We start from the raw sequence: 22,410 nt of genomic DNA, 5'->3' as shown, positions 1-22,410 counted from the left end.
CACTCTATGCCCGTCTCCCTGCTTTCTGCCTGGATTCTAGAGTCAAGAAGGCCAGATGGCTCAGATAGTTGAGACAGTGGCTTAGCTGGTTCTCTGGGGATGCCTTTGGCCTGCCCAGGATGCCCTGGAGTTTCCTACCCAAGACGCTAAAGTTCAGAAGGCCCCTGTCTGCAGACTAAGCCTACGCAAGGCTGGCCTGTATCTGATGGGACTGTAAGACCCTGGGCAGACCCGGGTTTGTGGGCCTGAAGCTTAAGTTGTAGGGGACCTAGTGGGCTGTGGGGTTTCATGGGGCCTGTGGGAAAGTGGTTTCTGCTTTCCCAGAGGCTGGAAGGTAGTCCAGCTTAAGAAAGCCACCACTCCCAGGTCATTCAGAGGGAAAAGGCAAAGCCGGGGCTCAAGCCCACTTCTGACTCCCTGAACAATATGCTCAGTGGCTGGCTACAAGGGGCATCATGTCCTAAACTCACCTCTGCCTTTGCTACCAGAACAATCTGCTATGGTGGTGTTCCCTCCCAGGGTCTTTGTGTCCCCAGGCACAAGCCAATAAGGCCTTTGTTTGTGACCTCACTGTTCCAGACTTGCCTTTCTTTCTTTCTTTTTTTTAAATAAACTTTTTTATTTTATGTACGTGTGTGCTTATGTGCCGTAACAGGTGTGTAGGCGTCAGAGGTCAACTTGGAGAAGCCGGTCCTCTTCTTCTACCGTGTGGGTACCTGGAATACACCTTTGGTTGTCTTGTTGGTGAAGCACCCTTATCCTCTGAGCCATCTTGACCCACCCCTCCCGCATCGACTTTTTTAATGGTTCCCACAATCCAGGCTCCAAAATACAGCCCCAGTTGGCCTAGAGGCTTGTGCCTGTGAGGTGGTGGTCTTTGGAGAACTGGGACTTGGGTTCAGACTGCAACCCCGAGAGTGCGCAGTGTTTTGCCGATGGCCTCCCGCCTTTCTCAGCCAGGGTTTCAGATAACTGGGCCAGGTTTAGCAGCACATAGCTGCTCCTTGGGTGCATGTCAAGCACAGGAAAGGTTGAGATTCCAGAAAGGACTCTTTGCATCTGGGACCCAGTCCTTCTCCGGAGGGCTCCCTAAATGGATGAACCTAGCTGAGGGTGATACTGCTTATTAAAGAACACCGTGAGGTCATCTTTACCTGTGTAGCAAGGTCAGGGTCATCTTGGGCTAAAAGAGACCTTCCCCAGTACCATGGTAGATCAGATGTGGTGGCATCTGTTTACAATCCTAGCATTTAGAAGGTAAAAGCAAGAAGGAAACAGCATAGATTACCCATGAGCTCTTGGGAGAGCCAGCCTGCATGCCCATCCCTAGCAGCTCTCTCCCGTGTTGCTGGGTGGAGAAGCCTGGCCTACAGACAAGCGGTTCCACTCCTCTGATGTACCTGATCAATACCTCATCAGCCATTGTCCTTTCCTTCAGTGCCAGCAACTGCTTCAGAAGAGGCCATGGGACCTTAACATGCCCATCCTCAGAATGGGGCCATGAGGACATTTCTTTTTAGGGTGAGTGGGAGGGGCCAGTGACACATAGGGTGGGAGTGGCTTCGCCTGGGGCCCTGTACTCACACAGAGCAGAACTGCTGCTGTTACGGTTATTACTAGGAGAAGATAACCATGGGCTCCCAGGTTGCATATAGGCTGATGGGAGGGCAACTTAATTATTTAAAGTGGGGGGAGGGGCTAGGAGTGCAGCTCATCAGATAGAGTGCTTGTCCAGAGCAGGCAGGAGGCCTGATCCATGGTACCAAATAAACTGAGCTGGTGGCACACACTTGTAAGTCAAGCATCCAGGGAGGGTGCAGACAAGAGGGTCAAGAGGCCAAGGTCATCCTTGGCTACAACAGTGAGTCCCAGGGAACTTATACATGGGTCTCAAAATAAGTAAACAGGTAGATAGACACCGTTGTGGAGGACCAGCTGAAGGGAAGACTGTGGCTGTGCTTTTCAGATGGGGACACTGAGGTCCGAGGAAGCAGGGTAACACAATAGGGCAGGCTCGTCACGGAGGAAGAAGCAGGCTGGTGAGCATAGACTGCAGTCATTCTGTCTCCTCAGTGCCTTCCCAGGCAGCTGGGGGACACAAGCCAACAAGAGTTGGTTCATGGATGCCACAGTACCAACGTCCCAAGCAAGAGCTGCTGACTGGTGCAACCAGCACTTTTCTGTTAAGGGGGTAACCAACCACTCTTTGTTTGGCTTTGAGGCCCATTTTGCAGGATGCTGTGGACCTAGTCAAAGGCTCACGGTGGGGGAGATTATAGGTACCAGGGGTAAACGTACTTCGTTTGACTTGGTGAATGAATGTGTTATCAAACTGCCTCCTGAATATTTACATTTGCATTTATAGATAGTGCAGCCTTAGTCCAAGAAGCTTCTGTCTACAGTGAACACCAGTCAACACAGAGACTCATGGCTGCGAGATGCTGAGAAACGGTGACACACTCTGGTGCTCCACCAAGGTTCCAGAAGCATTTCTTTCCACTAAGAAAGGGTAGAAAGGATGTAAAGACCAGATGATGGGGGAGGTCTTAAAATACTCAATGTTTTTTGCTCTGGTTTTTGTTTTCTGAGCTGTCCTGGTACTCACTATGTTGACCAGGTTGGCTTTGAACTCACAGAGATCTGCCCTGGCTCTGCCTTCTGAGTGTTAGGATTAAAGTTGTACATCACTATGCCTGGCTTTTGAAATACTATTTTAGGGACCCCGGCATTTATGAATTTTTGGCCACCTCTGTTTCTTTCATAGGGTCAGTGTAGGACAGCCTGGTTGGGCGGTGGTGGCGCACGCCTTTAATCCCAGCACTCAGAAGGCAGAAGCATGCAGATCTCTGTGAGTTCAAGGACAGCCTGGTCTACAGAAATTCTAAGACAGCCAGGACTACAGAGAGAAATCCTATCTCAAAACAAAGCATCAACAAACAAACAAACAAACAAACAAACAAAAAACCCCCAATCCAGCCATAAACATTCAGTTAGATGTGGGAGGGGTTTAAGGAGTCAGGGAACTCTTGATATGGAGGGGTGCTGAGAGAAGAGAAAAACCCAAAATAAATAAAATCAAAATAAGTTAATTAATTTTGTAAAATCTGGGTTTCTGTTTTTAAAAAGAGACTTAAAAAAAAAAATGGTGGACTTGGAGGGAAGATGGGTAGGTCAGGGCTTGAAGGGAACAAAGAGAATGGGCATGATTGGTACCGGAATATACATGTACGAGATTGTCAAAGAATAAACTAAAAACACAGACACAGAGGGTTCTCCACATAGGCTTTGCATGAATTTAGGCAGGAGGCTCTGCAGCAGCCTTATCCAAGTTTCCCCCCAGGTCTCTGGAGCCCTGGTCTAGGGGGAGTTGTGTTTGTGGAAGGACTTGATGTGTTTGCTTTGGGCAAATCTTTGTCTTTCTCAGCTGCTGTTCCGGTGAGAAGAGATCCTGTAGGCCAGCCAGCAGAAGGGGGGAAGCAGAGCTGAGGCCTGGCTGTCTGGGCTTCTCAGAGGCTCTGTCACCAGCTCCCCGGAGCCTGCACTCTGTCCCGGGCCAGCAGAGCAGTTGCTCAGGGATCCAGTGGGGAGAAACTGATTTAATGGTTGCTGCTCTCAAGACAGAGGGGCTATCTGATCAGGATAGTCTGAGGGGCAGAACCAGAGATGGAAGAGTTAAAAAGGTCGGGCAGCCTTGTGGGTAGTGAGATAATCAAAGGTAGGGTGCAGGGCGATGTGTGGAGAACAAGGCTATCTCTCAGAAAAAGAACTGAGAACCAGTAGGGAGAGCTTGAAATTCTGTTTTTAATCTCATACTTAGGAGTTTTATATTATGTGTATGTATGTGTCTCTGTGTGGCTATGTATGTGCATATGAGTTCGGGTATCCTTCCTGCCCCAAAGAGGGCTTAGGATTACCCTGGAGGCTGTTGTGAGGTCTCTGAAGAGAGGAGTGTGCTCTTAAGTGGGGAACCATCTCAGGCCCAGATCCAGAGTTTTGAATTTTGCATTACTGAGGATAGACACGCAGGCCCTGTGTGTGCTGTGGAGTCCCATCCCAGCTTGGGAGCTTCTTCAGCGTTGAGATTCCTAATACACTGTGGCCAAGAGGCTGTATGCTCAGACCCAGGCCCCATGAATCCTAGAGGCACACTGGGGTACAAGGTCAAGTTCCAGCCCTTTCTACCGCCACCACCGAAGACTGCATAGCCACATGTGCTCCTTTCTCTTGTAGTTGGTTGGAAATGAGTGTTTGCCCTTGTTAGGTGATTAATATCAGCACCGCTGATACTTGACAACCCAGCCTAGAGTTAACAGGACATTTTTGGATCAGCCAGTGTCTAAGCTTTATTGGATTTGTGTCACCCACGAATGAGCCTATGAGGAAGAGCTGCAGCCTGCTGTGAAGGAGAGAGAGACCCCTTTAGTCTCTGGGACACTTCTGTCTCTGTCACCTAGCTCTGAAGCATCCCACCAGGGCTAAGGGTCCCTGACTATCCATGTATTATGAGGTTTTATAGGAAGCTCAGGAGGGGAACTGGGACATTGGGGTGGAGGCAGGAGCAAGGAAAAAGCATGTGGCTCCTGAGAACCTGGAAACTGTACAGGGAGGAAGTGTCTTCATTTACCCCAGGGAAGTAGGCAACTGGCCGCAAGAGGTGTAGCTGGATCATTGACAACCAGGCAGCTGCAGAGTCCCCCCTCCTTTTCCTCCTCCTGTGCCCCGTCTTAGTTAGGGTCTCTATTGCTGTGATTAAACACCAAAACCAAAAGAAACTTGGAGCCGAAAGGGTTTCAGCGTACAGCCACAGATAACAGCCATCACTGGGGGAAGTCAGGACAGGAACTCAAGGCAGGACACTGGAAGCAGAAATTGAGAGAGAAGTCACAGAGGCATGCTGCTTATAAACTTCCCTCTTGGCTACCTCAGCCTGCTTTCTAACGTCATCAAGAACCAACTGCCCAGAGATGGCACTGCCCACAGTGAGCTGGGCCCTCCCTCACCAGCCATCAATCAAAAAAAAAAAAAAAAAAAAAAAAAAGCAAAAAGCTCTACAGGTACGTTCACAGCCAAGCTGCCAAGCCTATGGAGGCATTTTCTCAATTAAGATTCCCAGACTCTAGCTTGGGTCGAGTTGACATAAAAACTAGTCAGCGTACACTGTTAGGAAAAAGATGAAGGGAGGGTGGGGGAGGGATGCGCTCCATGGAGGTGTGGCAAGGCATGGGGGCAAGGGGAATGCCTCTGGGGAACCTATGTTGGGAATCCCTTCCCCCTGAGAGACCAGCCACCCAGCGGTATAGTACAGAATAGAGTTTATTCAGGCCATGGGGAGGGGAGTTAAGAGGGTAGTAGGGGCAGAGAGAGAGAAGAACGAAGTAAAGGCCAGCCCGGGCATGAGCATGTGGGGTGGAGGGAGTCGGGAGAGGGGGGAGGGGGGGAAGAGCAAGAAAGAAAGAGAGGAGAGAAAGAACAGGGGGGCAAGAAAGCAAAAGAGAGGGGAGGGGGCTAGCAGCCCCCTTTATGGTGTCAGGTAACTGGGGCGGAGCATGCCTGGCTGTTGCCAGGTAACTATGGGGTGGGATATACAGAATCCCAATGCTCTCCCCTCCCATCTTCCACTGCTACACACACACACATTTAAAAAATAAATAGTGTCTGAACACTAAGAAAGTGTTGTTTAAGGACTACAAAGGCCCAACATGTGATGAGCCACCGGTCAGGTGAAGCAGGCAGGTCTTGCGTGCTCTCTACCTGTAAACAGGGCAATAGGCTGACCCCTCCACTGACTTCCAGGGTCAGAGGTGACAGTGGACTGGTATGGCATTTTATAAACACCGTGGTTCCTCATAAGCAGGGACACCTGAGGACATTTAGGGCTCAGAAATCATCAGTTCTCCCAGGCTTTGTCCCTCTCTGGGACCACCCCACACCACCGGCAGATCTAGTCAGGCTGAAGTCACAAGCTCAGCACCCTCTGTGGGCCGCCTCACCTGCTGTGGGCAGGGCCAGTCCCCATTCAGCCTAACAACATATGCTCATACATGTGGCTGTCTGTCTGTCTGTCCGTCTGTGGTGTCATGTAGACACCAAAGAATTCAGGTTGTCTTTGAATTCCTTTGTAGCTGAGGCTGGCTTGAACTCCTTCTCTTCCTGCATCCACCTCTAGAGCCTGGGCCCGGTCGCATTTGCTTGTTATCCTTTCTGAACCCATCACCGGTTGTTTTGTTTGTTTGTTTTTGCCTACTAGAGGCTTTCCTGTTGTTACTCTCCAGAACTGGGGCCCAGAGCCTGGGATCCTTCTTTATAAACCATCCTCTGTGCACAAGGCCTTTCCCACGCATACTGGTGGGGACCCAAGCAAGGTTTCAAGTCTCCCAAAGTCACCAGTATTTCCATTTCCTTTTAAAGGCAAACCGGAGAGTGCTGAAGTCATCACCTGTGCCCATTGGTCAGATATGATCACATGACTACCCCTAGCTGCAAAGAAAGCTGGGACATGTAGTAGTTAACCTGGCAACGAAACACCTCGTTGGAACTCGGGCTGGAGAGCTTTATTCTGTATTACCAAAGGTGAAATGGTAGAGAGACTATGGGCAGAAGGCCCACAGGTTCAAGTACACGGCACAGCACAGGAACGCACAGGCTGAGGTCACTAGCTATACAGCTGAGTTTTTCACGTTTTCAGGGACACAGTCTTGAGGCCTGAGCCTGGGGTGGCTTTGGCACCTTCACAGGGGCATTATCCCATGTCTTGGACCCTCTAGGTAACAAAGAGACTGACTAGAGGCAGCAGGAACAGGCTAATGCTCAGGACCCACCTCCATTTCCAGAGAGACCCTCAGACTTCCAATCTCCTTCAAAGAGAAAACAGGGCAGACTTTAAGTGCCCCCTAGTTCTGCATCTGACCTGAAGCCCAGGTAGGTGTCTTTGTTGACTCGCTCCTAAACAGTCCAGTCTAAGGCCCAATCCACAGAGAACAGGCAGGGGGCAGGAAGGAAGGACAGGCCCTCCAGTGTCCCAACGGAACTGGCTGCTCACCATGAAGTGCCTCTTTATACTGAAGACACTAAACCCATGATCAGGAACATCAGCCCCACACAGATGGACCCCCACTCTTCCCAGCACGGGAGCCTGGTCTCTGGTCACAGGTAGAATGTTGATCACATCCAGTTTAGTCTGGGTCTCAACCACTGTAGGCACCAGTAAACTGTCCAGGCCAGGAGCTCCTCGGAGACTCCACAAGAGTTCTTCAGGAAGGCTGAGGACCGCTTTTCATTTTCTTCTTTTTCTTTCCTCAGATCTTGACTTTCTACCTTCCATGCATACCTCCCTGCTGGTGACACCCTTCCAGCCTGCAGGGTGCACATTAAACCTCTGCCAGTCCCCCTGAAGCCACCAGGTTCCCATGGCCTTCTGCACCCCAGCATTTTGCTGCCAGCCATGTCTAACAGACAGGAATGCCAAGCTTTTCCTTCATTGCTGCAGACACAATGCCCAAGCCCGGGGCATGGCACCCTGACGATTCCTGGCAGACACTGGGAGAATGAATGAGTGAGTGAGTGAATTAGTGATTGGTAGGTGAATGAATGAACTCTGCCATCAGTCTAGGAATATGAGCTTAAGAAAAGCTGATGGCCATGGCTGCAAGAATCCCACCTCTGAGGGTCACTGGCGGGCCAGCAGGGTGACACTGTCTTCCCAGGCTTCTGCTTCCTTCCTGGCAGACTGGGGTTAACAGGAGCTCATTGAAGACAATAAGATTTTAGGGCGTGGAGCATACCCTGACATTCTATACCTGTAGTACTGGCCTTCCAGGAGCCACCCTGGGGCTGATTCTACAACCCAATGTCAAAATCCTCTGGCCTGGCTGCCTTAAGGGTGTGAGGAGCTGACAGAAGTTTTTACTGGGCCGGTAAGATTCAGTGGGTAAAGGTGTTGTCTGCCAAGCCTGAGGACGTGAGTTCTGTCCCAAGGACCCACATGGTGGGAGGCTGGAACCAACTCCTGCACACTGTCACCAGACCTTCATTTGTTGCGCGCGCGCACACACACACACACACACACACAATAAACAAAAGTGAAATATAAAAGTTTCCATCCATTCATTGATTAACTCACACACTCATTCATGCCCAGGATGAGCCACCAAATATTTTCTGCAGATTCTGCCGGCTGGTGGAGGCGGGCAGGGCTAAGTCCTGGGCTTAGCAGAAACCACGATGGCCGACCTCTGTGTGGAGGGAAATGGTGGAGATGCTCTGCAGCCAGAGACTCACCTGGCCTCCCATCCACCAGGTCATTTCTTACCTCGTCCATCCTTCTGGGGAAGGGGCCCTGCCCCACCCTGCTGTGACCTGGCCGCCAGGCCCTGCTCCCCCTGTTTCCTCCCATCCTCGCCATCAACCCCTGGGATCCTGCCAGTTGGGTGACTCCACAGAGTCTGGGTTAGACCCAGCTTCTCCTGGGCTGTGAGAGGTTTTGTGAATGCTGGGGCAGGCTGCTGGCTCGGTAGAGCTTGGTGGAACATTCTTCACGGAAGAGCATGGAGAAGGAGCTCAGCTGCATAGCAGGCCCTTGGGCAACAGAGTAATAATACCCAGCCATTCATTGTGTGTGTGTGTATGTGTGTGTGTGTGTGTGTGTGCATGTGTAGCAGGTCAGAGGACAGCTTTCAGACGTTGGTTCTCTCTGAGCAGTAATTGCCTTAACTGGCTAAGCCATCTTCCTGGCCCGGTGCTAATCTGTCCTGAGGCACAGCACCTACAACTGTGCCCTGCTTCTCAGCTAGTGGGACTGGGATTCTAACACTTAACCTTGGGGACGCATTAAAGCAATGTCCCTTGAACCTCTTGACCATACTGCATGCTGCTGCCTTTACCATGGAAACCAACACGGGTGTGCTCCATGCTGGTGCCACCGCACCGGCAGCTTCCGTCTATCACTTCCAAACTGCCCGACATCCTTGGCAATCCCAAGACCGTCTCCAGGTCTGCCTCACATACAGACACTCAGGGGAGACATCTGATTAGCTCAAAGCTGTCTTGCTCCCTTGGTGTGGCAGTGGCAGCCATATCCTGTGCTTATCCAGAGTGCACTGCCGCGTTGTAAAGCCCACTCTGTGGACAGAGAGTACAGGCCCCGGCATAGCTTCTGAGAAACACAGAGATCTGAAAACCTCACAAACAAAGGCTCTGGGGCCTCCTGGAACTGCTGGCTCACAGTGCTCCTGTACATACACATGCACACAAGCATGTATACATATACACGTGCACACAAACATGGTACATGCATGCCCACAGCACTGCCCACAACTACATGTTAAATGTATGTGCGTATACACACACACACACACACACACACACACACACACACAGCTTGCAGGGGGTGGGGCTACACTGCTCGAACATATAGTACAGATGCCCATGTTGCAGACATGAGCACATACTTGGCCTGGGATGTGTGGCCATAGACAGCTATGATGGAGTCATAGAACACCAGCCCTGGGGACAAGGACATATGTGGCCCAGTCAAATCCGTGATCGGAGTCTTCTGTCAGTTCACCCTGCCTGCTGCCAGCCCAGCCCGGCCCCCATCTGTAGAGTCCCCGAGATAATGTGGCTGCTTCCACCTTTGCCCCTGCAGTCACTTTCACTCACGACAGCCAGAGAGATTTTTCTGGAAAGTGCTTCTAAATGTGCCACTCCCCCTGCCTAAAACCTTCTGTGGTGTCCATTACTCTCAGGAGGACACTGAAAATAACATGTCTGCAAGCCTGGTGTGTCCAGCCCTCACCGACGTTTGCCTCCCAGAACTCTCCACTTCTGAAAAAAACCCCTTTCAATCATCTGGTTTTTCTCTGCTGTCGGCCCAGCCCTGGACCCTTGCATATACCATGTCTCGGGCGCCAGGGCACCTTGAACTTGGGGCCTCAGGCTAGACCTCTCCACCCTCTCCTACCACCAGCTGGCTGGCGCAGCAATCTCCTCCCAACTTAGAATCTGCCATCCCAGGCCCTGGGCTGCCCTGGCTCCCCTCCCACCCTGCTTGGGAAGAGCATTATGGGAAGGATAGCCGGAGCTCTCTAGCCGGACAGCTTCGGTTGGGTCTCTCTATGTAGCTCATGCTTCTAACACAAACCTGGATGCTGTGTGAGCCCAGAGGCAAAGAACAGTGAGGGGTCCTTATCCTGGCCCAGCCCCAGGGGAGGCTCAGAACTTGTCTCCTTCCTTGTCTGTGACCCGAGGTGGGGACTGACTCAGCCCCTTTCTTGAGGTAATGTCTGTGCACCCTCCTTGATGGCTCTGTGCAGGGAGAGTGAGGTCTGGGGCTTCTGATGGATTTACTCCCTCACCGTCAGTCATGTGCCCCAGTGAGCAGAGGACAGGAACCCATCTGGTGGGCAGAGGACAGCAACATGAGCAAGAAAAGCCAGTCCTAGGTCAGGAAAGAAAGAAACGGCTCCCTGCTTGCTCTGACCTGGGTTGGTAGCTTAGGCCAGAAGTCCAGATTGTCATCAACCTGCTGAAGACTGCCTGAACCCCACCTGCCAGCCACAGTGGCTTTGGCTCTCTCTTGGGGTGGCTCTCCTAGATAGCTCTGGGTACCTGGACTGTGCCAGGTCTAAAGGCTTGGAGAGGGCAGGAAGCCTGCCTCCAGGAACCCAGGCAGCCCGGCAAAGGTACCCAGGGTCCCAAATCCAAAGGCAGATGTGAGGTTCTAACTGAAGAACAAGGAACACCAGTGAGTTCTGATAGGCCCAAAAGGCTGCTCTTCCAAAGGACCTGGGTTCAATTCCCAGCACCCACAAGACAGCTCACAACTGTCTGTAACTCCAGTTCCAGGGGATCTGACACCCTCACACAGAGCAAACACAAATACACACAAACACAAAGCAGGCAGGACACGAATATACATAAAGTAAAAAAGTGAATACACAATTAAAAAATGAAACAAAAGTCTCATACTGGCATGAAAACAGACAGGTTGATCAGGAGAGTCGAGCTGAAGAACCAGAAGTAAATCCACACATTTGCCATTTACCCATTTATTAGATAAGACTCTGAGGCCCGGGAAGAGCAAGCAGCATGGAGGAGAGCTGGGATAGCACAGAGTCCGGCGAACTATACCCAAGGATGCTCCAGTCGCACAAGGGCCGCAGGATATCCTGCATATGTCCCCCTCACTGATCCCACACCTACCCTGGCCACTGGACCTTTGCACATGCTAGGGCCTGTCGTCCCATGAGGATGGAACCTTGTTTCTCTTTTGTTCACCCAGGAAGCCATCAGCCTAGCCCAGTGGGATTCCTGAGCCCCTCTGTGGTCCTTCTCAGCCCCCCAGCACCACCAGAACTGCCTTCTGCTCCCATAGATCAGGTCGCATTTTCTAGAGTGTTAGCTATGCTGTTGCAGCTCTCTGGGCTGGTGGGCACACCCTGGGGTGTTTCTGGGACCTCTATTGTACCAATAGTGGACTGTGAGCATCCATGTCCCCCTCTTTGTATGAACGTTTCCCTACCTCTGACACACTTAGCAGTGGAACGATTGGGTAAGTAGCCGTGTATTCTAATTTTTAGGTATGATGCTGAGATTCGAACCCAGGGCTCCCCCTCCCCCAATCCTAGACAAATGCTCTACCTCTGACACTATACCTCTCAGCCATAGTTTAGCATTTGAAAAAGATGTCAGCCGGTTCCTAAAGTGGCCTGGTCACTTCACTAGGCAGCGTGTGTGTATATATGTGTGTGGGGGTGTGTGTATGTCAGGCTGGGAATTGGATCCCAGGCCTACCCCACCCTCTTCCCTTCCTGCCAAGGCTGGACCCCTGCTAACCCAGTCTCATCTGGCCTTGTTCTTCTGACTGCTGGCTGGAGAGGAGCCAAGGACAGCAGGGTTCTGGCTTTCTCCGGCAACCCATCCGAACCTCACAGGGCTTGGGGACAGGCTCAGGCTCATGGTGGGTGTGTAAGCTGGCCCCTGTGCACCTGTCTCCTGTTGGGTCTCCCTGATAATGACAGAGGCTGAGAGGGATGGGCAGGGTACTGGGGTCTCCTTGGACACCTGGCTAAAGCTGGTGTGGGGTGGGTGGGCGCACGCAGGGGGAGGCAGCTGCTCTCCGGCGGCTGGGAGAGAAGAAAGGAGGCGCTGGCAGAACCCAGGCGGAGGGCGGATACCTACACCGAGCCGGGGGAACCGAGACCAGGAGCAAGAGGCTCTCTCCTCGCAGCCCCGGGAGGGGTGCGGGCTCCTCATTAAAACCGCAACCCGGAGCCGGGCCGCAGCGCACAGAACCGGGCTGCAGGCGGCCTCCCGCGCACCGGGGCCCGCGCCGGCTCCAGCCGCCCGCGGCCGACCTCGCGCGTCCTCAAAGCCAGCCTGTCCCACTTCCCCCGCCGGTTGCTACAGCAACTGAGCTCTGAGTAATCAGCTGCACCGTGACCTTTCTTCCCCGGGAGAGAGAGAGAGAGAGAGAGAGAGAGAGAGAGAGAGAGAGAGAGAGAGAGAGAGAGAGAGAGAGAGAGAGAGAGAGAGAGAGAGAGAGAGAGAGAGAGAGAGAGAGAGAGAGAGAGAGGAAGGAGGGAGGGAGGGAGGGAGGGAGGGAGGGAGGGAGGGAGGGAGGGAGAGAGAGAGAGGGAGGGAGGGAAAGAGAGAGAAAAAGAGGGAGGGAGGGAAGGAGGGGGTTGGAGGGAGGATGAAGAGAGGGAGAGGAGGGATGAGAGAAGATGGAGGGGGGAGGGATGAGAGAGGATGGAGGGAGGATGGAGAGAAAGAGATGGAGGAGGGAGGAGGAAGAATGTTGGAGAGAAGCGGAGAGGAGGGAGGGAGGCAGGCAGGCAGGCAGGGAGGCAGGCAAGGAGGGAGGGAGGAGTCGGAGAGGCTGAGCGGCTGGTCAGAGCAGTAAAGACACCGCAGCTGGGGTCTGGGGCCGCGTGGGGAGGGGCTGGCAGCCAGAAGGCAGGAGAGAGGAGGGGGAGGGAGCTGGCAGCACCGTGTTGGAGGAGGGGGAGCCGGGAACCGACCAGGACAGATTCCTGCCCCTCCTCGCCCTCCCCCAGGAGAGGTGATGGGGCTAAGAAAGGCTGGCAGGACCCCTTTTCAACAGGCCTGACCTCTCTCCCGTTCTCCAGATAGGACAGCGGAGGTGAAGTCGCCCCGCCCTTCACTGCACAGAGCTGACAGAAGGATTGGGGGTGGAGTCCTAAGAGCTCTCAGCGACCCCCTTCCACCTGCCCTCTGGCCTCAGTTTCTCTGGTGGTGGAGTGTGGTTCCCAAGGGCACTGAGCAGGCTGCCTAGCCTCACTCAGGTAGAGAGAATCCGGTAGCCTTTCACACCAGATATTGACTTGAATTCTCTGAAGGTAGCTGGAGTTGTGTGTGTGTGTGTGTGTGTGTGTGTGTGTGTGTGTGTGTGTGTATGTGTGTGAGGGGGGGGGGTTGGACTGAAGAGTTGGAGAAGGGGTGGACAGTTGCAGCGGCCACATAGGTCTGGAGTGCCAGGGACAGGACACAGTCATGACTCTCTCAGACATGACAGGAAATCTTCCCTGGTCCCCAGAACTCATCTCCACTCCTCCTCCTCCTCCTCTTCCTCCTTCTCCTCCTCCTCCTCCTCCTCCTCCTCGGCATGCTGCCCTGGAGTTGGTGCCAGCACCAGGCCTGTCACCCACAGGCCCTGGGGACCTGCCAGCCGCCTGTTTACCAGACACGCCAGCCCCCAGTCACAGCCAGGCCTCGGAGTAGGGAGTGGGGGAGGGATGACAGATGGCGGAGGTGCCATTCTAACCAGAGTCTGAGGCAGTTGAGGAACAAGAGAAAGCCCTCCAGGACTGAGGGGAGCGTGGAACTCTATATTTCCCCCTCTCGCACCCCAAATCCCCCAGTTCCCACTGTATACAGGAGCACAGGAACACACTGGCCAACCTCAGCTCAAAATGGCTCCAGACCCAATAGCCTGTCATTTGTACTGACAGCTCAATCACTCTTGTGACAGCTTCCTGAGGGAGGTCCCCAGAATGCAGCAGGAGACCCACCATCTAAATAGAACTGTTGGGGTGCTTATGGTAGGTCAGGATCAAAGGCTAGGAGAAAGCAGGCACCCCCAGAACTTCCCTGATGGACTTGGGGTTCTTCTTGTTTGTTCTGTTTATGGCTAGGGGTAGACCCAGGGCTTGCACCCTGGGCTATATCACCAGCAGATACCTGTGCTTCAACTCTTGCTCAGTCTCCTGAGGGCCTCCAGACCCTCCCCAGCCTTCAAGCAATTGCAACATCTTCCAAGGTTCTGGCCCTCATCTCAGCTTCTGAGGTCTAACCAGACAGCCCCCAGAGGGCCAGAATGGGTCTGGAACTCACTTTGGTTTTATTGGGGAGCCGGTGCACATGCTCATGTATGAGCTCTACACACACGCCTTGTCTGTGTGTGGCAGTCACGTGTTGGTCCTTGCCTTCTGGCTCAGTCCGGGTTGCTGTTGCTGTGATTGCTGAAACACTAAGAATGGAAAGCAAGTGAAGAGGAAAGGGTCTACCCACCTCTGCCTCTATGTCCTTAGTCTATCATAGAAGGAAGTCAGGACAGGAACTCAAACAGGGCAGGAATCTGAAGGTAGGAGCTGAAGCAGAGCCATGGAGGGGTGCTGCTGACTTACTGGCTTGCTCCTCATGGTTTGCTTTCTTATAGAACCACCAGCCCAGGGATGGCTCCACCCACAATGTGCCCTCCCACATCAGTCACCAGAAAAGAAAATTCTCTACAGGTTTACAGACAGCACTGTGTTAAAGAAGCACTTTCTTAATGGGGTTCCCTCCTCTCAGATGACGCTAGCCTGTGTCAAGGTGACATAAAACTAGCCTGCTCACCTTCTGCCTGTTTTGAGACAGGGTCTTGCCTTTTGCCATGGATGCCAGGCTGATTGGACCTTGAACTTCCTGGGCTCCTCTTCCCATCTCTAAGATTACAGATGAACATACCACCGTGTGGGTTCTGGGGGTTCAAAATCCTCTTGCTTTACACCTGCATGGCAAGCACTTGCCCCCTAAATCATCTCCTCCCTCCCCTTTTTGAGAAGAGACTCTCAGGCTAGTCTCTCGATTAAGTCATAGCTCAAGGATGCCTTTGAACCTTTCGCCAGCTTCTACCTTCTGAGTGCCAGAACTGAGAACTATGCCACCACAACTAGTTTATTCTGGTTTAGTCTAGAGATCTAGCTCAGAGCTTCATGCATGCTAGACAGGCACACAACCCACTGGGAATGGCCCCTTTCTTCAGTCCCTTAATTCACTTTTGACTTTAGAGGCAGCTTCCCAACTCCAGCCTGAACGAACCAGAGAGAAGTGTTCTCACGTGGTGTTCTACGCTGGACTTTGCTATGAGCACAATTCCCAGGAAATGTTTCCTGGAACCATACTGAAGAGCCTGGTGGACACAGGAAAGAGGAAGCGAATCACAGGACAGGATGTGGCAGGGTGGGGCTTGGAGAGGGTGGCGTTGGGAGGTCATGGTGCTGAGGACACACACAGTCCAGGGTCTGTGTGCACATGTGTGCGTGTTCATGAGTGTGGAGGGAGGGGCCACCTCTTCTTCCCTACCTTTTGAGACCAGATCTCTCACTAAACCTAGTGCTCACTGGTTGTCTAGACAGACTGATAGAGACCAGTCTGCCTTCTCCCTCCCTGCTACAGTTAGGGACTATGTGAGGCTACACCCAGCTTTTCAAAATGTGGTGCTAGGGCTTCAAACTCAGGTCTGCCTGCTTACAACAACAGGGTCTTTACCAACCAAGCCATCTTTTTGGCTGTGTGTGTGTGTTGGTGAGTGTGAGGGGTGTGTATACGTGTGTGGGGGGGTATGTGTATGCATGTGTCTTAGTCAGGGTTTCTATTTCCTGCACAAAACAGCGTGGCCAAGAAGCTAGTTGGGGAGGAAAGGGTTTATTCAGCTTACACCTCCACATTTCTGGTCATCACCAAAGGAAGTCAGGACTGGAACTGAGGCAGGTCAGGAAGCAGGAGCTGATGCAGAGGCCATGGAGGGATGTTGCTTCCTGGCTTGCTTCCCCTGGCTTGCTCAGCCTGCTTTTCTTATAGAACCCAGGTCTACCAGCCCAGGGATGGCACTACCCACAATGGGCTGGGCCCTCCCCCTTTAATCACTAGTTGAGAAAACGCCTGCCTTACAGCGGAGGCTCCTTTCTCTGTGATAACTCCAGCTTGTGTCAGGTTGTCACAAAACCAGCCAGTACAGTATGTATGTGTGGTATGTGTGTCCGTACATATATGTGGTGTGTATGTATGTGTGGTATGTGTATAGTTTGTGTATGTGTGGAATGTATGTGGTATGTAGTGTGTGTGTGTGTGTGTAGTGTATGTGTGTACGGTGGTGTGTGTCTAGTTTGTGTGTGGAGGTATGTATAGGATGTGGTGTATGTATGTGTGTGTGTGTGTGTACTGTGCATTTGTGTGTGTCCACATGCTATTGCCCTTTTTAAAACACATGAGGAAGTAAGGCCCAGGTGACCTTTCTAAGTCCCATGGAGCATCGTGACAGGCTGAAGGCAAAGCTACCATTTTATGAATGTGGTCTTCATTGGTGGTCAGAGTCACCTCCATTTACAGACTCCTTCCATCCATCTCCCCACTGTCTCGGCACTCATTTACCCAGTTTCCCATGTGGCCATTCCCCTCAGCATCTACCCGTCCATCTGTCTGCCCATCCATCCACCCATCCAACTCCCTTCACTCTACCCAGGTGCCCAACCTCTCACCACCCACCCCACCATCCTTCCTCCCTTTTCCTGTCTACTTATGTTTACCCACCCTTCATCCATGCATTCTGATTTTACTTCACCACCGTTCTGAGCCCTCTTCCTGTCACTCCTGGTCCGGAACATGCTTTGATGAATGACACGCCAATCCTGGGCCTCGTCGGACAGGACACCACCTCGCCCAGTTTCATACTCACTCTTCCTCGTCCCAGAGAGGCTGGATCTAGGGAAAGGCAGTCTATGCAGCCACTTTCCCCCAGCACACCTTCCCTGGGTGGGGACTGGCCTCTGGTGTCCCTTTCTCTGAGGAGGACACTGGACGCCTAAGAAGTTGGGTGGTCATGATCATCTATGTCCTGAGACTTGAAGCGAATCTCGGGAGATTTGAAAGAGATGTCAGCCTCTGTCATAAACGTGGTTAGAAGCTGCTGAAAAGAGAGACAGGCAGGAGAAAGGGCAATTTCTTGGGGTTCCCACCACAACTCCTTAAGGTTGTTCCCCTCTTTGTGACCCTGGAGCCCCAGCAATTCTATACCAGTGTTCTGGCCCCCTGAGTGTTCTTCTTTGATGAGAGAGCTGAGGCTCAGAGAGGGCCAGCAACTCTCCTAAGGCCACAGAGCTCTCACTGCAGATCTGAACACTAGCTAGGCCCAAGTTTGGAAGCTTTCCCCATGTCTCCTGTTCTTAAATATGTCCCTTCAAGGTGAGAAAGGAGAAACCGCCCTTCTCTGCCTCTTGGGCAGCATTAAAGTTTCTGTATTTGGTCTATTAATGCCTGGGCTCTCTTGGCTTCCAGCAGGGGTCCTGCTACTCAGCCCCTGGCCTAGCCTGGTTTTACCCCAGGCTTCAAAATGAGTCCAGGCCCAGGGTGGCTGCAAGCTGGGGAGGCAGGAGCGTGGCTGTCAGCAGCGTTCCCTCGTCAGCGCCCGGCCCCAGCCTCCCCGCTTAAAGATCGCCTCAGGCGCTCTCTTAAAGACGCGAAGGCTGCTGCTGACATTTGGGAAATCCTGGCAGCCGATCAAACCCAAGCTGAAAATCGGAGCTACGGGGAGGGGCGGGCACCAGGCAGCGGGGACCCGAATGCCTGGGCCTGCCAGGGCCAAGGGCGCCAGAGTTAGGGCAGGCCTTGGCTGAGGCTATACCTGCTGACTGGCCCAGCCCATCTGGGTGCTCTCTGAGAAGAGGACAGAGCCAAGAAGGAGGGAGGAGAGGAGGAAAAGGGAGGAACATGGGGAAGAAGGAAGGAGTGGGGAGGCAGCAGAAGGCCAGGAAGGAAGTGAGGGGAGGGTGTGTGTGGAGGACACCTAAACTTCCTCCTTCCACCCCAGTCACGGGTCCTGATAAATAACCAGACCTCTCAGCCAAACCCCAAGCCCTGGGTGAAGAGTTAGGCTCCACACAAAGGGCCGGAAGTCCTGGTGTAGGTGTAGGGTATCTAGAGCTGGGCTCACCAGATGTAAGGAGAGAGCAGATCTAGTACAGGCTTTGATCTGTATGGATTTGGGCTTTGGGGAACCAAAGCTGTACCTTCTCCCAGATGTGCTGACCAATAGTACCTAAGGCTCAAAGGAGGGAGGGAGAGAGTGAGAGCAAGAGAGAGAGAGAGAGAGAGTGAGAGCAAGAGAGAGAGAGAGAGAGAGAGAGAGAGAGAGAGAGAGGGAGGGAGGGAGGGAGAGAGGGGGAAAGGAGGGAGGGAGAGAGAAGGAGCAAGAGAGAGAGGGAGGGAGGGAGGGAGAGAGAGAGAGAGAGAGAGAGATCTCCAGCACACCCACAATCTCTTTCCTTTTGTCTCCTCTTTCAAACAGCTCCTCAAGTTCAGTGCCACCTGCACCTGTTGCTCTGCCTCATGTGTGACCCACCCACTCCTGTTCCCTGCGCAGCCTCTGGACACAGACTGGGGAGCAGCCCTTCCTCTGCCCTTCACCAGCCTCTGGGCTTGAACCCCACATCCCACTGTCTGCAGGAGTCCTTCTGAAATACCATGCAGACTCCCCGTTGCCCTCTGGATAGGGTCTTACACATCCCACCTTGGCCTGCGTGAGCCCTCCCAAACTGGCTATCGGTTGACATCTCTGGGCTCCTGTAAAAAAGGATCCATCAAGTTCATGGCTTTCCATCGTAAGCCCACAAAGCCGTAGTCCCAGCTGAACTGCTGGGCTATCTTGGCCAAAAGCCCAGAAAATTCTGGAGTCTGACTCTCTGCTCATTCCTCCCCTTGACTCTACTTAGGCCCCAGGAGCCTGGTCGCAATCCTAAGCTCTCTACACCCTGTCTAACATCAGGCCCCCAGGGGGAGAAATATCACGACAGCTATAAGAATATTCTAGTTTCCCACCCCCAAACCGTTCCTGCTCAGATCTAGCTCCTTGTATTCGGTATTTGTGCCTTAAACCAAAGCCGACGGTTTGGCCTCTTTTTCTTCCTACAAAACATTTTCACTCATTTCGTGGCCGCAAAAATCTCCTTCCGGTCGCCACATTCTCAAAAAAAAAATGTTCTCCCTGGCCCTGACTCAGAATTGGATTGGAACTGGAGGCTGTCTCTCTGCCGGCTCCAAGGACAGGGTTTATCTGTTTGTTCCTTGACCTTGAGCAGGAGCTGCAGCAGCCCCAGAGATGATGCAGGAGCTGGAGATAGGAAGGAGTGAGCGGGTAAGGACCGCAGCTTCTGTACCCTGCCCAGGGGAGAAGGCAGGCTGTGTGCATGGAACACGGAAACAAGCTGCCTCTGTCCTCTGGGGAGCCCTAAGCTGTGGTGTCTGCTGGACAGGGGCACAAAGCAGACACCCCAGGGGCTGTCAGGGTTCTTGAGTGTTCCATACAGAAGTCAGACCCAGAGCTATGCCTGATTTCATGATGGTGAGGGGCAGGCAGCCATCTTCCCCTTCCCGCTCCGGTAGGGGGGCAGAGGGATGCCAACTCATATCTTCTGATCACCAGGGTCCTTTTTCATGGTGAGGCAGGCAGTCACATATTCTATCAAGGGAGCTCATTCCTACTGCGAGACAACCTGTGCTCTCTGGGGGAGGCGGGAAGCAATGGAGGGAACATGGCCCTCGGTCTGCCCTCAGATCCCTCCATAGAGTTGAAGATGACCTTGATCAGGATCCGGATCCTCCTGCCTCCATTTCAGTGTGCTGGCATTACAGGTATGAGTCACCACGCTTTCACAGTACTGGGTGGTGTTGTAGAGGTCTGTTCCCTAGGGTCACACCACCACTCTAGTGCCCCGCCTCCTGGAGGACATGGTATATAGCCCACAGTACAGGCTGTGTGTCCCAAACCCTGGGTCAGGGTCTAACACTGCTCGATAAACTGTTTGTTGATGTGATAGTTTTGAAATGAAAGAGCCACCTTTGGAAGCTGTCCCAGAGATGTGTCTCTGCCTACCTGCAGCTGTGACAGTCCTGAAGCCGGGTGTGTGGCACGTCCCGATATAGAGTGAGCCCCAGCCCAGTGTAGACTGCTTGATGCTGTGGTTCAGACTGCATGTTCTTCCCCTACATCTCGCCCCGGAAATCAGGAAATGTTGTTTTATAATTCTAATAAATGTTATTTTTTATTTACTGTTATTGTGCAGAGGTGAAATCCAGGGTCTCTTATATGTTAGGTAAGCTACTGAGTCCCAGCCAGAAACCATGTGGAGAAGCACAGGTTTTGCCTACTTGGTGCCTCAGTTTCCCCACTAAAAAATGGGACGAGCAATGTCTCTTCTTCCCTCCTTCTCCCACACTGATAAAGTGACACATTCTAAAAGAAATGCTCAGGTGCCATCTCCTGTATGTGTATGTGTTTGGATGGGCACGTGTGTACACGCCTCTATTCTCACGTGTATACCAGTGTAGTTCATGTGTGTTGATGTGTGTGGACACCAAAGGTTGATACTGGTTGTCTTCCTCAGTTGCTTTGACACATTTTATTAAATATTTATTAAATATAATACTGGAGCTGAAGTTACGGATGGTTGTGCAGCCATGTGGGTGCTGGGAACCTAACCCAGGTCCTCTGTGAGATCAGCAGATGCTCTTAACCTTAGTTTTGAAGGTTTCTCACCGAACCTGGAACTTACTAACTGGCTGGACTGGCTGCCAGTTTGCTCCAAAGATCCTCTACTCTAACCTCGGTCTTCTCAGTGCTGAGGTCACAGTGCTCCCCCACACTTCCTGTGGCTCCCCAGTGCTGAGGTCACAGTGCTCCCCACACTTCCTGTGACTCTCCAGTGCTGATGTCACAGTGCTCCCCACACTTCCTGTGACTCTCCAGTGCTGAGGTCACAGTGCTCCCCACACTTCCTGTGGCTCCCCAGTGCTGAGGTCACAGTGCTCCTCACACTTCCTGTGGCTCCCCAGTGCTGAGGTCACAGTGCTCCCCTCACTTCCTGTGACTCCCCAGTGCTGAGGTCACAGTGCTCCCCACACTTCCTGTGACTCCCCAGTGCTGAGGTCACAGTGCTCCCCACACTTCCTGTGACTTCCCAGTGCTGAGGTCACAGTGCTCCCCTCACTTCCTGTGACTCCCCAGTGCTGAGGTCACAGTGCTCCCCACACTTCCTGTGGCACCCCAGTGCTGGGGTCACAGTGCTCCCCTCACTTCCTGTGACTCCCCAGTGCTGAGGTCACAGTGCTCCCCACACTTCCTGTGACTCCCCAGTGCTGAGGTCACAGTGTTCCCCACACTTCCTGTGACTACCCAGTGCTGAGGTCACAGTGCTCCCCACACTTCCTGTGGCACCCCAGTGCTGGGGTCACAGTGCTCCCCTCACTTCCTGTGACTCCCCAGTGCTGAGGTCACAGTGCTCCCCATACTTCCTGTGGCACCCCAATGCTGGGGTCACAGTGTTCCCCACACTTTCTGTGACTCCCCAGTGCTGAGGTCACAGTGCTCCCCACACTTCCTGTGACTCCCCAGTGCTGAGGTCACAGTGCTTCCCACACTTCCTGTGGCACCCCAATGCTGGGGTCACAGTGCTCCCCACACTTCCTGTGGCACCCCAGTGCTGGGGTCACAGTGCTCCCCACACTTCCTGTGACTTTCCAGTGCTGAGGTCACAGGGCTCCCCACAATTCCTGTGGCACCCCAGTGCTGGGGTCACGGTGCTCCCCCATACTAGTTTTCCCAGCTGGGTGCTAGGGATCTGACTTCATTGCTCTATCCTTACTTACTTCTTTTCTTCTATTCCATGCTTACACAAGGAATATTTCACGTACTGAGCCGTGTCGCTAGCTCTGTCAATCACATGATCAACGCTGTGAGGAACTGAGTCCTCCTAGAGGGCTGGACAGACAGGGATGGATGGAATGAGTCCTCTTGTCCCCTCAGTTTTTACATTAATGCAACCCAGAGACTGGGACCTCTGTGGTTCCTTTCCTCAGGTCCACAGGACACTTCATGCACCAGCTTATGAATACCTGCCACCCACCCATGGTGTGAGGAACATGGGAGCCCACCAGTGGTTAAGGGTTCCGACATAAGGCATCCTTGGGTTCAAGTCCAGACTCTTCCACTTAACAGCCAAGAGGGCCTTAGACAAGTCACAGCAGACTTGCTAAGAGCCATAGAGCTCCCAGGTGTCAGGAATTTTACAGATAACTTGCTTATCTGCAGAGAGCCCCTCCCCCACCTTCAGTAGGCAGGTGGCTTGACACCTGTAC

Source organism: Micromys minutus (assembly GCF_963924665.1).
Source record: "Micromys minutus genome assembly, chromosome: 13".
Lineage (NCBI taxonomy): Eukaryota > Metazoa > Chordata > Mammalia > Rodentia > Muridae > Micromys > Micromys minutus.
This window is presented reverse-complemented; position numbering follows the sequence as displayed.